Source organism: Pleurodeles waltl, chromosome 10, assembly GCF_031143425.1.
Source record: "Pleurodeles waltl isolate 20211129_DDA chromosome 10, aPleWal1.hap1.20221129, whole genome shotgun sequence".
Lineage (NCBI taxonomy): Eukaryota > Metazoa > Chordata > Amphibia > Caudata > Salamandridae > Pleurodeles > Pleurodeles waltl.
In genome coordinates this window covers 137,323,094-137,341,344 of record NC_090449.1, presented here as the reverse complement: position 1 = coordinate 137,341,344, position 18,251 = coordinate 137,323,094, and the positions used below count along the sequence as shown (strand labels likewise).

Below are 18,251 nucleotides of genomic sequence, written 5' to 3'. Positions count from 1 at the left end.
TTGTGCTTATATATTTATCCATCTGTATTTTGTTTGCATCTTTATGTGTATCTATCTTTCAATCAATGTATCACTTTAGGTCTCCTTCTGTCTCTATTTGTCCTGCAGGATATGGATGTCAGAATGTTGTTGTACATGAAGATATTTTTGGAAGCAATATTTATAAAATTGTATTTATGTGAGATGATATTTCTGTATACTATTTTAACTATCTAGCTATCTATCAATCACTGTCCACCCATCGTCCAGCGGAAGTAATTTAAACCTATGTAGTCTGAAATGACTACAAGATCATTTTATTATTTCACAGTGACAAGGGGGGTGCTTTTTTCAATTAAGCTATATTTACTCCAAATTGATATTTTAATAACGTATATTAGGTTCTATCTTCAGCCTTACAGTATACCCATACATTGCATATGATGTTCACACGTGTTAAGAATTGTGTCAGTATCACAAGTTTTACAGAGTTGGATCTCGCCTCGTGCATCAGGGTCACCTCTCCCAAGGCGTGGAACAGAGAGCGCTTACCAGTGTCCTAAAAGTGATGTTGTTGGCATCAAATATTGGTGCTTCCTGTGCCATGGAGCCAATTGACAGCCCTGCCATTTCGTTTCTACCAAAAAGTGGAAGCGGAGATTAGGAACTAGACTTTCTGGCTCGAAACAAAGACAAACTTTATTGATGGTTTACAGTCTGACAGGATTCATGCGTATTAAAGTGATTTCACAAAGATCAAAATGGTTTTCCCAAGGCGGCAGCCGTCATTACATGCAGCTGTGTATTCTTTCGAAACCCACCATTTAATAATGTGTTGCATGTATAATGTATAATGAAAATTAAGATCACATTTATTTTGTCACGGATGGGAGTAGCCGGGATTACAAACAAATTGTGCTGGTCCCAAGGTCAGCGCTTTACAGGGGCTAGTAAGCTCTGTGTAATTGGTACTATTTGCAGAAAATGAGTCATTTGTGCCTTGTAAAGATGAAGTCATTTGCGCAATTTCACAGCATTTCTTCAGCGTGAAAGGCCACAATTGCTAACCAGTTTTCCCCTAACAACCGTAACAAGACACAGTATCTCCTTCCAGTATAGTCATCATTACAACTGACCTCAGAGCACTGAGGTGGCAAAAGAGATGAAACCGCATATCACACCACAACATTACAACATAACATTAACTGTTTCAAATCCACACTCTTGTCAACTCTCTCTAAGTGCAGGCCCTCTGCCTTGCTCTCAGGTAACAGGAGCCTGATATGATGCTTTGGGTCTAGTTTGCGTGCAGAATGACTTGGGGCTTCATTACGAGTATGGCGATCCGAGGACCACCACACTCGCGGTGACGGACGGACCGCCACATTACTACCCTGCGGGGTTGACCCGCCAGGGGACCGCCATCCCGCTAGGAACATTGTTCCTGACTGGCTGATGTTGAGTTGTACTCAGCCACGGTGGCTCCTAACTCAGCGCCACCTGGCTGATTACAACTCAGCTTCCTGTCAGCCTTTCCATGGCGAGAACCCCGCCATGCAAAGGCTGGCGGAAAGCCAGTGCCTGGGGCCACAGCGGGGACTCTGCACTGCCCATGGCCATGTGTGTAGACAATGCACATTCCGATGGTCCTGGTGTGCTATGATATTGGCCTTGGCTCCCTTAAAGGAGCCGTGGCCAACATAGTAGCACTGTTCCCACTGGTCAACCTGGCGAGAACAAGTAATACAATGTTCCCGCCGGTCAGCCTGGCAGGAACATTGTAATATGTATGTGTGGGCCGCCGCCGGTATGACGGTGGCTTCCTCCCCGTGGCTTTGGTGGTCCCGTGGTGGGACCACCAAAGTCGTAATGAGGCCCTTGGTATTGGCAAATCCCTTGGTGCAAAATGATCAGGGTAGTAAGTGCTCTTTTTGCGCCAGTAATGGGCAGCAGGAGTGTGCGTGAATGTGTGTGTGTTGTGGTGGTGGGCTAAGGTGCAATGTTTGCCAAAGTGTGTCGTACTAGCAGTGAAAAAAATACCCTGGAGCTCTCACTCTCACAGACACTGCACCAGGAAGGTCCTTGCTGTGTAGCTACAGAGAAAACCTAATAATTGTGCTTTTTGTGAAAAAGAGCATGGCTCAGAGAAATAGATAAATGTGACCCAAACCTCCTTTGATACCTGTAGCTCTACTAGGTCATTCAGCAAAAGGAACGAGGGATCTTCCAAGGTCAGGCCCCAGATAAGGGTAGAAGAATCATGAAATTAGAAGGTAACAATCATAATGGCACTAATCAGGAGGTTAGTGCACAAAATGGATCATACGGCCTTCCTGCGCATGATCAGTTTCAGAAATGGTGTTGGAATATTTAGAGTTTACCAGCTGAGAGTCCCTATATCTTGAAAAACGTCAAGGTAAAGTTGCCTCTTGCAGTAATTCAGCATCAACACTAGGTGGCGCCATAAGACACCCACCTACTTTTTCTTACTGAAAGCTGCAGCACTGATCATGTCCAGGTATCAGGAGGTGAAATTCATGGACATTTGATTAGGTTTCACAAGTTTGCTGCAACTTTGCTTTTTCCACCCACCCAATGCCTCAGAGGGAGCAGTGAGTCACATAAATTCTAGGAGTTGCAAAATAAAAAGAAAAGTATAAGAATGTGCCCAGGCTTAGGGACTCCTGATCAATGGATTCTAGGACCTGTTGTCTTTGGAAACAAGCTCTGCAGTTTACCAGGGTAATTCCCGGTCATTGAGGTGTGTGAGGTTCCATATTTTTGGGAAAATGTTTCAAAATTCCATGATAATTCTTCGTAATTACACTTTAGGAGGAAATTTAGTTTATTGGAATCATGAGGTACCATTTTTGTGTAAGCATGCCTCTTGGGTTGGCATCTCGCTTCATGTCATAGTGGGCACAGTTTTCAACCTTGAGCTTTAGTGGGCCAGCCTTATGAAATCTGGATGTTATAGATTTGGTTTATTTCCATTACACTAATTATTCTGACACACCTGATAGCAATGACTTGTAGGTGAAAAGTTCAGGACTGGAAGCAGTGTTCGTGATGATATATAGCGTGGTGGTCAACCTAAGTTCATAGGGTAAAAAAAGGAAAAGCAGCAGCAGACTAGGACATGCAGACTCTGGGTGAGACATTTTCTGTATAAACCAGAACAAAAATTAGGAACAATTGCGTAATGTGAAATTATGAGAAATTTTCAAATTTCCAAGATTTTTCATAACAGTTGTTTCGTGAGTTTACTGAATTTTGCAGGCATAATTAAAATGTTGCCACATTCTAGTCATACTGCAAACCTCACTTGCAGAGTCCTATATGCGATTCAGCTTTGGGCTTGGTCACACAGTAATGGAGAGCCTGACTGAGTTTTTCTCCAAACTACCCACAGAACTCTGTCCTTCTCCGCTCTGCTTCCCGCGCCCAGCCTCCTGCAAGACAGACAGCGCAGAAAACTTTCATTGGTCAATGTACCTTAGACCCAATTATCCTTTGCCATATGTCTAGGTACACTCAGGAAAAATAAAATATAATCCCTTCCACTCTTTTTCTACTCATGAGGAGGGTTGACGTTTGCCCTACTTTCATTTTCATTCCCACTCTACTTGAGGTCTTCCAAAGGGATCTTCATGGCGTTTAGATGTCTGGCACAGAGGTTGCCATTTCTGCTAGTGCAGTTCCATGTGTTGGGCATCGACGCACATATTTGGGTATCAGGACTTATTCATCATCAGACTTTGGCACAGAGCAAGAGAGGGAAAGGCAGAAAACATGGAAAAAAAGGAGAAGGAGAAATTTAGGAAAACAATGACAATGGGAGAGAGCAGTGATGAAGAGTTGAAAAATAATCTACAGAGATAGATATAGGTCAGGAAGCGTAGGGTGGAATAAGAAAGAGACATGAGTTAGAATCAAGCTTAGGCATCTTCATTGGGCAACTTTGGCATTTGGTGACGTCATAGGCTGTTCCAAAGAAAAAACACGTGCCCCTGCACTTATTTCCATATTAAGCTCTGAAGCACACCTTCATCACCATGATGCATCTCTGCCTTAAAATAAATTTGTATGAACTCAAATCGTCTACATTTTGAAGGGATTCGAGGTTTGTCAAACTCTTCTTTGTGGTTTGGTGTCTAAATGTACATTTCGAACTTTGCACATAACCAAAACATGTTTGTTAAGTGCACAGTTGAGAAGGCACATGCAGAATACAGGAAATAAACTACATTGAATGACCTCGAAAGTAATTATAAGTAACACATTTCATACAATTTCACATCTTTTAAAACTCAGTCAGTCAGTCACTTTCTAAGGCACTTGGCTCATGATATCCACTTCTGGAGATTTGACTGGCCTGGCTAACCGCACTTGAATCAGTTTGGCCATGAAGCACTACTAACACTCATGTGAGAACGGGTAAGATATGGGTTGCAAAAGGTGAGGTTAGGCTCGTGTAAGGTTTGGGGCAGAAGAGGATGAGCACAGGTGAGATTGTACATGTGTGAGGATTGGTTAAGGTGATGGCAGAAAAGGTAAGGGTGAGCTCAGGTGAAATTGGGCTTGGTGAGGATGGGCTTCACTCAATGTGGACTCAGGTGAGGGTGCGCTAAAATGCAGATGGGCTCGGGTGAGTTTGGATGTGGGCTCAGATGGGTTTGGATGACCTTCAGCTCCAGTAGGATGGGCTCTGGTAAGAGTGGACTAAGGTGAGGGCAGGCTCAGATGAGAGTAGGCACGGCTGCAGATGAACTCAGGTGAAGGTGGGCTCAGGTGAGCTTGGGTGGGCTCAGGTCAAATGGACGCAGGTGAGATGGGATCAGGTGATGTAGGATTGGGGTGAGGATGGGCTCGGGTGAAAATAGACTCACTTATGGTTGGGCTCAGGTAAGGAGGGGACTCAGTTTAGTGTGGGCTTGGACGAGAATGGGTTTGGGTGAAGTTGGGATCAGGTGATGATGGGCTTGGTGGCAGGTTGGGTTCCAGTAAGGGTGAGCACAAATGAAGATGGATTTCAGTTAGGAAGGGGCAGACTGAGCAGTGATTTAGGTACAAGTGTCCTTGAGTTAGGATGGGTTTGGGTGAAGGTGGCTTGGTTGAGAATGGGATCAGGGTTATGCTGGTTGAGGTTAGGATGGACATAGGTGAGTATTAGCTCAGGTTAAGATGAATGTAGGAGGCTTGTCTGGTCTGTAGTGGGTACCACAGGTACTTACACCTCATACCAGGTCCATTTATCTCTTATTAGTGAAATGTAGGCAGTGTCTAGAAGCCAGGCTGTCTAGAGGTAGCTGTAGGCAGAGCAGCCAAGGCCGAACTAGAAGACATTCAAAGCTCTTGCAATACCACTGTAGTCACACAGTACTTACACACAAGAAAGACAATACTCAATGTTACCAAAAATAAAGGTACTTTATGTAAGGAAATGGCTCCCTGTTGCAGTTACCCCCCATTTTTTGCCTGACACTGATGCTGACTTGACTGAGAAGTGTGCTGGGACCCTGCTAACCAGGCCCCAGCACCAGTGTTCTTTTACTTAAAATGTACCATTGTTCCCACCATTGGCACACCCCTGGCACACAGATAAGTCCCTTGTAAAAGGTACCAGTGGTACCAAGGGCCCTGTGACCAGGGAAGGTCCCTAAGGGCTGCAGCATATGTTGTGCCACCCTAAGGGACCCCTTACCTAACACATGCACACTGCCATCGCAGATTGTGTGTGTTGGTGGGAAGAAAAAGGCAAAGTCAACATGGCATCCCCCTCAGGATGCCATGCCCACAAAATACTGCCTGTGGCATAGGTAAATCACCCCTCTAGCAGGCCTTACAGGCCTAAGGCAGGGTGCACTATACCACAGGTGAGGGCATAGCTGCATGAGCAATATGCCCCTACAGTGTCTAAGTCTATTCTTAGACATTGTAAGTACAGTGTGGCCATATTAAGTATATGGCCTGGGAGTTTGTCAAAAACGAACTCCACAGCTCCATAATGGCTACACTGAATACTGGGAAGTTTGGTATCAAACTTCTCAGAATAATAAAACCACACTGATGCCAGTGTTGGATTTATTAAAAAATGCACACAGAGGGCATCTTAAAGATGCCCCCTGAATTTTTACCCAATCCTTCAGTGCAGGACTGACTGGTCTGTGCCAGGGGAGATAATGATAAAAACAAGGAGGAGTCACCCACCAGTCAGGACAGCCCCTAAGGTGTCCTGAGCTGAGGTGACCTCTGCCTTTGGAAATCCTCCATCCTGATTTTGGAGGATTCCCCCAATAGGATAAGGGATGTGCCCCCCTCCCCACAGGGAGGAGGCACAAAGAGGGTGTAGCCACCCTCAAGCACAGTAGCCATTGGCTACTGCCCTCCCAGACCTAAACACACCCCTACATTCAGTATTTAGGGGCTCCCCAGGACCCAGGAAATCAGATTCCTGCAACCTGAAGAAAGAATAAGGACTGCTGACCTACAAGCCTGCAGAGAAGGAGGAAGACAACAACTGATTTGGCCCCAACCCTACCGGCCTGTCTCCAACTTCGAAAACCTGCTCCAGTGACGTATCCGACAGGGACCAGCAACCTCTGAAGCCTCAGAGGACTGCCCTGACCCCCAGGACCAAGAAACTCCCGTGAGCAGCGGCTCTGCTCAACAATCTGCAACAAACTTGCAACTTTTCAACAACTTTAAAGACTTCACGTTTCCCGCCGGAAGCGTGAGACTTCACACTCTGCACCCGACACCCCCAGCTCGACCTGCAGAAATCCAACACTTCAGGGAGGACTACCCGGCCACTGCGTGCCTGTGAGTAACCAGAGATGACCCCCCTGAGTCCCCACAGTGACGCCTGCAGAGAGAATCCAGAGGCTCCCCCTGACCGCGACTGCCTGTAACAAGGGACCCGATGCCTAGAACCAACACTGCACCCGCAGCCCCCAGGACCTGAAGGAACCTAACTCCAGTGCAAGAGCGACCCCCAGGCGACCCTCTGCCTAGCCCAGGTGGTGGCTGCCCCAAGGAGCCCCCCCTGTGCCCGCCTGCATCGTTGAAGTGACCCCCGGGTCTCTCCATTGTTTTCAAACTAAAACCCGACGCCTGCTTTGCTCACTGCACACGGCCGCCCCTGTGCCGCTGAGGGTGTACTTTGTGTGCCTTCTCATGTCTCCCCCGGTGCACTACAGAACCCCCCTGGTCTTCCCCCCGAGGATGCAGGTACTTACCTTCTGGCAGACTGGAACCGGAGCAGTCCTGTTCCCCATAGGCATCTATGTGTTTTGGGCACCTTTTGACCTCTGCACCTGACCGGCCCTGAGCTGCTGGTGTGTTAACTTTGGGGTTGCCTTGAACCCCCAACGGTGGGCTGCCTATGCCCCAAACTTGAGACTTGTAAGTGTTTTACTTACCTCCAAAACTAACCTTTACTTACCTCCCCCGGGAACTGTTGATTTTTGCACTGTGTCCACTTTGAAATTAGCTTATTGCCATTTGTACAAAGACTGTATGTGATATTGCTTTCATTCAAAGTTCCTAAAGTATCTAAGTGAAGTACCTTACATTTAAAGTATTAACTGTAAATCTTGAACCTGTGGTTCTTAAAATAAAATAAGACAGGATATTTTTCAATATAAAAACCTATTGGCCTGGAGTAAGTCTTTGAGTGTGTGTTCCTCATTTATTGCCTGTGTGTGTACAACAAATGCTTAACACTACCCTCTGATAGGCCTACTGCTCGACCACACTACCACAAAATAGAGCATTAGAATTATCTATTTTTGCCACTATCTTACCTCTAAGGGGAACCCTTGGACTCTGTGCACACTATTTCTTACTTTGAAATAGTATATACGGAGCCAACTTCCTACACTTTATTTTAGTGACACAAGGCCAAAAATATCTTAGAGGCTATACTCTCTTAGGAGGTAAGTATTATACACAAAATATACATTAGTAACCAAAATCAGGAAAGTAAACAGTCATAAAATTGTGCAAATAGTGAAAATCACAATAGGTTGCAATGGGCCTAGGGGGAACACAAACCATATAATAAAATAGTGGAATGTGAAAATCGGTCTCCTACCTAGGCAAGTGTAGTGTGTAGAGTGGTGCTGGGAGTGTAAGAAAACACCAAAGGTAAGTAAAATACCCCACCCCAGAGCCCAGGAAAGCAGGAGTAAAACTCAGCAAGTTTCCTAAAACACACTAGAACTCGTGGTAGAAGACAGTGCAAGAACCAGAAGAGACTGCAAGACACCAATGATGGATTCCCGGACTTGAAGACCTGTGGAAGAAGAGGACCAAGTCCAAGAAGAACTGAAGAGTCCAGGGAGAACAGGAGCCCCTGCTAACCTGGATGAAGGTGTAAAAGGAGAACCACTGGTGAGAAGACAAAGTCACTATTGCACCAAAGAAGATAGATGCAGGTTCCTGGTTGGTGCGAAAGATATCCCACGCCGGATAGATGAATGCAGTCTGGTTTGTGTCACAGGATTCCCAACAAGCCTTTGTAAATGCAAAAGTCACGTTTTGTAAAAAATGGTGCTGCCTAGGCCCAGGAAGGACCAGGTCGACTCTACCCAGGAGGGGGAGACAGAAAGGACTCACACCAACTCAGAGGGCCCTCAGAAGACCAGGCAGCATGCACAGGAGTCCCCCAGCAAGGGGAGAAAAGATTTGCAAATGGTGGCCATTGCAGCACTGCACAAAGGGATCCCACGCCGCCGGGGAACAACTCACAGAATGAGCATAACAGAATAAAGTGCTGGGGACATGGGCTATGCTGTGCATGAAGGATTTCTTGGAGAAGTGCACAGATGCCCTAGGAGCTGCAAAACACTTGTTGCACAGGGGTGCGGTCTGGCATGGAGAGACATGCTCTTACCTCTACCAAATTTGGACAGCTGGACCTTTGTACAGTCAGGGTCACTTTAGTCTACCACCTGTGTTCCAGGATCCATGCTCATCATCGGGAGAGGGGACCCAGAGCACTGGTCGTCGCCACAGAGAGGTGCTTGCGGAAGCAGAGAAGTAACTCCATCACTCCACAGGAGATTCCTTCGGTCCTTCTGGTGCAGAATGAAGACAGGCAGTCCTCAGAGCGTGCACAACCTGGAAACTGTTGCAGTTGCTGCCTGGAGCTGAAGTTGCAGGGTCACAGTAGCCTTCTTGGATACGTTGTTGCAGTTACAGTGTTCCTGGTGCAGTCTGAGGTTGATCTGATGGTCAGAAGCTGAAGCAGAGGATGCAGAGGCGTCCTGGTGGAGTCTTTCAAACCGAATCTGAGGAAACACCCACAGAAGAGACCCTAAATAGCCCTCAGAGGGGGATTGGTCACCTAACCAGGTATGGACCTATCAGGAGGGGTCTCTGACGTCACCTGCTGGCACTGGCCAATCAGATGCTCCCACAATATCCCAACACCTTGGAATCCAAGATAACAAAACCCAGGGACACTCTGGAGGAGCTCTGGGCACCACCCCTCGGGTGGTGATAGACAGGGGAGTGGTCAATCCCCTTTCCTGTGTTCAGTTTCATGCCAGAGCAGGGGCTGGGGGTCCCTGAGCTGATGTAGACTGGATTATGCAAGGAGGGCACCATCTGTGCCCTTAAAAGCAGGCTCTGGGAGGAAACTACCCCCATGCCTGTAACACCTATTTCTGAAGGGAGAGGGTGTAACACCCCATCTCAAAGGAAATGCATTGTTCTGCCTTGCTGGGATTGGGCTGCCCAAGCCCCAGGAGAGCAGAAGCCTGTCTGTGAGGTGGCAGCAGCTGGGGCTGCAGTGAAAACCTCAGAAGACTGGTATGGCAGTACTAGGGGTCCAGGGTGGAGCCCCCAGGGTGCATGGAATTGGCCCTCCAATACCAGAATCAGATTGGGGGTACAATGTCCGGTTCCTAGACACCACACATGGCCATATTCGGAGTTACCACTGTGAAGTTACATATATGTATTGACCTATATGTCGTGCACACTTATAATGGCATCTCCACACTCACAAAGTCCAGGAAAATGGACCTGTATGATGTGGGGGCAACTCTGCTAGTGCAGGGGTGCCCTCACACACAGTACCTTTGCACCTAGCCTTCAGGAACTCAAGGTTAGACATATAGGTGACTTTTAAGTCACCTGGTGCAGTGAAAATGGCTGTGAAATAGTGTTTACACTATTTCACTCAGGCTGCAATGGCAGTCCTGAAGGAGTGTTTGTATGAGCTCCTTATGGGTGTCAAAGGAAATGCTGCAGCCCTTAAGGATCTCCTGGAACCCCATTTCCCTGGGTACCTATGTACCACATACTAGGGACTTATAAGGGGAGTTCCAGTGTGCCAATTTGGAGTGGAATACTGGGTTACCAGTATGTAAGTACAAATTTGGAATCAGAGAGAGCATAAGCACTGGAGTTTTGGTTAGCAGGACTCCAGTGACAGAGTCAAGCATACTGACAAAACAGTAAAACATACTGACATATAGGCCACAAACTATGAGCACTGGGGTCCTGACTAGCAGGAACCCAGTGAGACAGTACAAACACACTGACAAACACTGACAACCAGGCCAAAAATGGGGGTAACCATGCTAGAAGAAAGCCACCTTCCTACAAAGATGGACTCAGGTGAGGTCAGGCTCAGGTGCGCATGGCCTCGGGTAACGGTGGTCTCAGTTGATGATGGCTTGCGTGAGGTGGGCTCAGGTGATGATGAACGTGGGTGAACAGGGGCTCAGGTGAGTGTGGGTTCTGTAGTAGGTGGGCTGAGGTGAGTATGGGCTCGGATAAGGATGGGCTCAGGTGAGGATGGACCTGGGTGAGTGTGGGCTCAGGTTAAGAGGGGCATTACTAAGGGTAGGGAGGTGTAAGGATGAGCTTCGGTGAATGTGAGATTGGGTGATGATGGACTCGAGTGAGGACTGGTTTGGGTGAGGGTGGGTGAGGTGAGGAAGGGCTAAAGTGAGCATGCACTTGGGCGAGGGTGGGCCTGCATAGGAATGGGTTCAGTTGAAGGCTGGCACTGGTAAGGATGGGCACAAGCCCATCCTTGCCTGATAATGAAGGGCTGGAGTGAGGATAGGTTACGTTGAGAAATGTCTCACGTAAAAGTTAGCTCAGGTGAGGGTGGGCTTTGGTGAGGATGGGTGTGGATGAGGATGGGGTGGTTGAATGTGGCCTCGGGTGAGGATGGCCTCAGGTAACAGTGATTTCAGGTGAACGTGAGGTCACATGAACTTCAACCTATTCCAGTTGGGCTCTGGTGAGTGTAGGATCAGATGAAGATGAGCATGGGCCATGGTCAGCTCTATAGAAGTCAGCTCAGGTGTAGACAGCCTTAGATGAGGGGGGACACAAGTGGCTCAGGTCAAGTTGGGTTCCTGTAGTAGTGGCTTATCCTGAGTCGATAGGGGCCCAAGTGAAGGGTTGGTAGCTCCATGGACTGATCAAGAAATCTGTGTTTGCCTCATGATCACTGATTTGAATTCTGGTGGGCTACTCAGCCTGTCATCCTTCTAACCTCATTACGAATATCATTGATTTGTGTAACAATAAAAATCTAACCAAAAGGTGAATGTGCTTTGCACAAATATTTATGTTAAGTTGTGTTATCAATCAATCAAATTGCATTTGTGCAGCGCACTGCTGCTTCATGAGAAGTGTTCATGCGCTGATCAGCAGAAAGACTGACCTGACAGCAGGAGAGCAGGAATATCTAAGCATTACCAAAGAGAAAAGTTTTTAATCACTTTTTGAAGATAGCTTACGAGGGAGCCATATAAAGGCTAATGGGCAGAACCTGTCAAAGCTTAGTCATCGGGAATGCGAAGGATCGCCTCCCTTTTCTGGCCATAAAGATCTTTGTGACTTGCAGCAATCGAATCTTAGAGATCTAAATTGATGGTAAGGCTGGAGTCTTTTCCTTAACTAGATAGGTTCCATGCCCTGAAAAGGCTCTGGAAGAAAAAGTAAGAGCTTTAAACTTGCAATCTGCAGCTAGTGCTAATGAGCCTTGATTTATTGGGAAATTCTCAGCACAAGTCCATTTTATACTAACTGACGTCTATTGGTTAGGCAGGCAGAAAGCCCAAATAAAGACTATTCACATAATCCAATATAGACGTTATAATTGTAAATACAATTGTTTTCCAAGAGTTCTCCGGAATCAGATGAAGCATTTTCTTCAGTGGTTTAAGATGCAGAAAACAAACTGCAGACACCTGTTGGATTTGCTATGAGAAAGCGAGATTAGAATATAAAATTGTTCCCTAGTTTCTGGCAGTGGTGGAGGGAGTGGTAGGAAAATTAGGTTACTCTGGCCACCACCTACAAGGATCAAGCGGGCACTCTGATCCAAAATAAAGGATATCAGTGTTTTCTGAATTTAATTTGAGAAAACTATCATTCATCAACTAAGCAACTCCCTGGAGGCAATGTTTGAAGATAGTCAAGGCCTTGTCATTATGCTCCTGAAAAGACAATAGGAGCTTAGTGTCGTCAGCATATGACTCAACCTTCACATGCCAGGGTGCAATCAACTTAGCCAACTGAAGTAAATATAGATTGAAAAGGTTAGGGCTCAAAGCTGAGCCCTGAGGGACTCCACACTCGAGTGTCATTGAGGGGGCTGAAAGATTAGGGAGATTAACTGACTGTGATCTATCCTTGCGAAAATATTTTAACCGTGCAAATGCCTAACCTTGAATACCTGCCAATCTGATTCTATCCAAAAGGGTAGAGTGCAAGGCCATATTGAAGAAGCCAGATAGGATAGGTGAAGCAGGATTACCATGGCCGGCTGACTAATTTTCGTTGATAAATTCTATGATTACCAGCAGAGCAGATTCACTATTGAACCCAAGCGGATGCCAGAATGGGAATCATATAACAGGTTATTGGATTACAAATAAAAGGTTAGCTGCCTGTTTCTATCAGTTTCACTAGAATTTTAGTAGCAGCTAGTAAAAGAGACATTGTTCTATAATTGTTTATTATTGTAGGATCTGCTTTAGGTTTTTTTAGTAGCAGAAGTAGAAATGCCTGTTTCTAGCCTGATGGGAACACTCCTAAACCGAGGAAGTTATTCAAGATTTTATTTAGCTTAGAATTGATGGTAGAGAAGAGCATCCTCGCAAATTGGGGCAGGCATGAATCCCTGGGTTAGCCAGATTTGCTTTTCTCATGCTCTTTTAGAGAATCATCTTCTCAGATAGAATTGAATTAGTAATTGCGGACCCAGATTTGGCCCTAACTTCTCTTAAACATTAGAAAGGGATGCTGCAGGTAATTTCAGGTAAATAATCTGAATTTCTGTCATAGAAAATTGAGATAGGTGATTACAAAATATTAAATCAGGATTAAGGGTCTGATTATGAGTTTAGCGGTCACTCAACTGCCAGACTCGCTGTGGCGGTCAGGACCACCACTGGTGTGGAGGTCAGGACCGCTGCTTCTGTGGCGGTCCGACCATCACATTATGACCTTGGCGGTCAGATCGCCTGGGTACTGTTGTCTCTGCCGGGATAGCTGACCCTGACGGTTTGAGGGCGAGTGAAGGTCGCTATCAGCCAGGGTGGTGCTGTATGCAGCCCTGCTGATTACGACCTAGTTCCCCGCCAGCTCTTTCATCGTGGTTTTACCATGATGAAAAGGGTGGCGGAGAACAGCTGCAGGGCTTCATACGGGGGCCCCTGCACTGTCCATGCACTTGGCATGGGCACTGCAGGGGTCCCCCTGCCCAGCACCCTCGCAATGCTCACTGTCTGCTCACGGGGAGCAGTGCAAGGGAGTTGGTGCACCCTGCGGGCGGTAGCATGGCCATCATCTCGATTATGAGCCGGAAGCAATGCTGCTGCCACTTTCCCTTTGGGCTGACGGGAGGAAAGCTTGGTTTCCGCCCATCAGTTCAGTAGGAAAGTCATAATAGGTTTGGCAGGGAGGTCACCACTACAGTGGTGGCCACCTTTTTGGGAGTAGGGCGAATGGGAACACCCAGTCTCATAGTTAGACCCTAAGTCTGCTTTTTGTGGCCTCCGGAGAAAAAAAAGAATGGACAATTTTGGATAAATAATGAGGGATAATAGATACCGTGGAAATTAGAGAAGAACAATATTCTTTCTGGGACTTGTGAATCGATTTATCAAAGGTTTTCAATGTAAATCTGTATTTAATGTTTGCCTCAGGACTGTACGATTTTCTCCATTGATGCTCCATGATATTATGTTATGTTATGTGATGTTAGGTCATGTTATGTCATGTCATGTCATGCCACGTCATGCTATACCAAGTCATGTTATGTTATGTTATGTTATGTTATGTTATGTTATGTTATGTTATTGTGTGCTTAGGTGAGGACGAGCTCAAGAAAGGATGAACTTCCATCTTCTCCTTGCTGGACTTTTCTGACTGCAAATGGGATGCAGAGGGACTGGGTATGTGTTTAACCCAAAGAATAAGACCATAGTGCTGATAGAAAAATTAAAATTACTTGATATTGGATCGACAATTTGGATTCAGACCAGGTAGAGGCACAGGGTCTGGTCTCATTTTGATATGGAGTAACCTACATCTCATAAAACAGAGTGGCTACTTTAGTGCATATAGACTTATCTTGTACCTACAATTGTGGTGTCCCTCATTGATCAATCATCTCTTCTCTCCTGTCAACATCTAACTAAATCCCACACTGGACCCGATCAGATCACTGAGCATTAAATACTGCAACACAGGCTGCACAGGCGGGCAATGCAGATAACAGGTAACCTTTCTAAAAATGAATATCCCGGAAGACCTCTGCAAATCAAGCCATGGTGAGTGTCTTAGCATGGATGATGATTAACCACTTAAAGTTCAACAATGCAGCAACAGAGATCATGACCAGGGGAAAATAGCAAAAACACACCTGCCTATGGGCATATGGCCTATGAACTTGATGCCCCACCAGCTACACCAAGGAAAGTGGGAAAACCACGAGTAACCATGGGCTTATGTCTGTCGCTGAAACTACATGCCAGTGAGGCTACAAGCAGCACCTTTTACACAATGAAGACTGTGGCACACCTTCCCATACCTCAGAAACCTACAAAAACTGCAAGCTAGCATCACTCTTGTGAACTCTAAGCGCGAGTTTGAGAATAACTTATTTATTAACGTCTCTAGCTTCATAATACGAACTATTGTAAGAGATGCTTAAAATTTAAAAAAGCACAGAAGGCTAGGGTGTATATTTACTAAACTTTTGCAAGAGTGCTTGTATCACACAGCAGAAAGCAAAATAATGCAGCATTTGACCTTAAACTGAAAGTGTGTGAGCAGGGCACAAAATGTGTTGCGCTCCGCGGGCATTCGCACAAGACGTATTAAATATACATCTGATTTTCTACACAATGTACAGAAGAGGTAATGTTCCCTCAGGCATGCTCTGCAGAATAAAAACATTTAAGCCCCCTGCCTTCATAAAAATCCTCAATCCAGGAACCGAATTTATGTTAACGAATTATTAACAAATTAATTTGAAAGCAGAATTTCTCGCCTACTTGACTACTATTTGAAAAATATACCAAAAATTAAAATATGTATTAAGACATAGCTCAAACAAGACAAAAAGCTTGGGCTGAACTGTCTGTGTGGGTTCCTTGGCAAGGGGGTGAATCAATGGTTGATATTTTGCATGTTTAACTGTTCTATATAGCACTCCTCCGCCATAAGGTTTACGTGCGCTTTATGAATAAACTGAAAAAGGCTGTGCTGAAGAGGAGATTTTTTCATTTATGTGCAAACAGAATGAGTGTGTTCTGTTAACTGTGATGTAAAAACCATTCCTCATCATTTCAATGTTTTTTCTGCTCTCTCCATAATTTTGTTCTTACAGCACTGTAACCAGTGGCAGCTCCTCCACTAAGGCAGAGGAGCGCCGACCCACTGCTTTGTCCAGTGCAGAAAAAGGAAAAAGAAAAATGATAATAACGTAATGTTTATATTTTATTTTTCCTCGGGAGCCAGGTCAGGGTGGGGAGGGGCGGGCTGGGCTACCTCACAGGGAGGAGGGGTATGTGCACCATAAGTGCGCATGACCGTTTGACTAGCCTTGTTGGGACAGCCAAATAGTCATGCACACTTAGCATTTCTCAACCTGGAGGAGGACATGCACAGGCTCCCACTCCCAATCTGAGCGCCAAACCAGGCCGCTCAGACCAATCACAATGCTGCTTTTGTGCTGGTGACAGCAGCGTCGTGATTGGCTTAGGGGAGTCTGGGACCCTGTGTGCTTCCGTGCTGCTAGGCGTTGGGGAAGAGAAGAGGACGAAGGAGAGACAGAACCGTCTCTCTCGACAGAAAAGGTCAGTGTTTTGTTTTGTTTTTTATACCCCCTGCCCCACTACCCCCATTGAGCAGCAGCTGCCACTGACTGTATCCCTTCATTCTACTCATACCACCACCATGTTAGGCATGGTCGGAACTCAAACCTGCTTTCTCAGTTCCGAGTTGGCAGCACTAGCCTTTAGGTCACATCTCCTCCTCCATTGATTGACTCAGAGTGGGACAGCCAATCATGTGCTTCAGAAAAGAAGCCAGTAACTGCTGCTATAAGCGTGAGCTGGACTGTCTCTCTCAGAAAACATAGCTCTTCAAAGCACTGACAATGTATAGGAAGAGAACGAGGCAGTGAGAAAGAAATAAGGGGGCACCAAAGCACAGGCACATTGATTTATAAATTCAATACTGTCTTGGTGCCAGTGTGTGCTATTATTATAAGCTCCACGTCATGCATCCGGTAGTTCAATTCGAATAGTCGGGGAAGCATTGCCTAATTGTAGCCAGTGTTTGCCGGGGCTCAGCATTGGGTCTTAATTCTCAACATAGACATTTATGACTGCACCACTCAGTGGCACTGTTTATATGTTTTTTTGTGGTTAGGACCTCGGCAGCGTATTCAATAGGTAAACGTACACTAAAAAAGAGTAATGCCAGCACTATCAGGCCATTCTGACAGCTTCGGTTGGGCTGGAATAGTCCAAATTGCTAGACTTGTAGGAGTCTGTTGCTTATTAGATGTGTAGGTGCTGACATTTGACAGTAGGTGGTGCAATCTGCAAAAGCATCCTGAAAAATAAATTAGAGCCTGGCACTTTTTTTCACCTATTAAACGCTGCAGGTGAAGGTCAATAAATAGGTTACTGAAGGCACTGCATCAGCCATTCCTTCACCAGGTGACTGGTAGGTCCTATCCAAAGAGTTGGGAGTGGAAACAGTTGTCTATGTAAGGATACTTAAAGCACCTCAGGAAAGGGCAGCCTATGGGTTGTAGTAGGCAAATTTCCCTGTTGCACCTAATACATGGTAAAAGGTGTCTCATCTGCCCTGGCTGGCACTTACTTTTTCTATAGATGTCCTGCGGGACGATGCAGCCTACATCCTCTAGTTCCTACTTGGTCTGATTGATGTGCTGCCCAAGGTCAGCACGGTGTAAAAATGGCTGAGGAAGCCTGTACTCACAAAAGGGACACAGTTAGGTGTCAAAAAGGGCTATTGGGATAGCCCGCAAGGAATTCCAGCCTAGGGGCAGGCATTGGTACAATACATATACAGGTGGTGGTAGAGTATGGGCTGTCCCCAGCAGAGCACTGAGTTGATTATGGAACTGGCTGTGCTACTTCCAAGGCCCTCTGCTCCCAGCTACCCTGAGCTGCCCCTCAATTTTCTGTGTGGTTCAGACCTTGCTTTCAGCATCACCCACACTGCTTCCTCCTCCTAATCGTTTTGTCTACGACCCGCACCACTCATGGTCCGCTCCACAGGAGAGTGGTCACTGAGTTTGCCTCTAATGAGGCCGCGGGTGGATTCTTTAAATATTTCCCATGAAAATAATCGCTCACGTCTCTGCTAAGGCTCATAAAAATCTTAAATTTTTTATGACAATTTTTTATTTGCGGTGAGGTGGAGCATGTGATGGTGAGTGGCGTGCACGGTGACTAAGGCCAGACCTTGCAAGAGACGGGATCTGTTCCGTGGGAAAGAACATTTAGTGTTTTTTCGGTGGGTGGGCTAATCCCCTCCATGTCTGCTCTCACTTGTGCTGCCCTTGTTCAAAGAGGTGATTATTAGCAATCACATCTCAAGGTGAGGCCAAGTGAAAAGTTCACCACCCTGGCTGTCAGCCACAGGGGAGAGGGCGGGAGCACAGCAGGCTACGTCAAAGGCTGCCCGAAGGTCACAGGTAATGTTCGGAGACACAAAGTGTAGGCCGTAAAGAAGTGGTGATGTTAAACAAT

At 46.1% G+C, this 18,251-nt stretch overlaps 2 long non-coding RNA genes across 2 annotated transcripts in view; one reads left to right on the top strand and one right to left on the bottom strand.

Moving 5' to 3' along the window:
• LOC138260723 (uncharacterized) overlaps positions 1-18,251 on the bottom strand; it is a 166,754-nt gene that overhangs the window by 98,979 nt on the left and 49,524 nt on the right. The window lies entirely within an intron of this gene.
• Positions 16,119-18,251, top strand: part of LOC138260722 (uncharacterized) — a 48,295-nt gene continuing 46,162 nt past the window's right edge. The window contains exon 1 of the long non-coding RNA XR_011198940.1: positions 16,119-16,319. This is a non-coding gene — a long non-coding RNA (uncharacterized lncRNA). The remainder of the gene's footprint in view (positions 16,320-18,251) is intronic.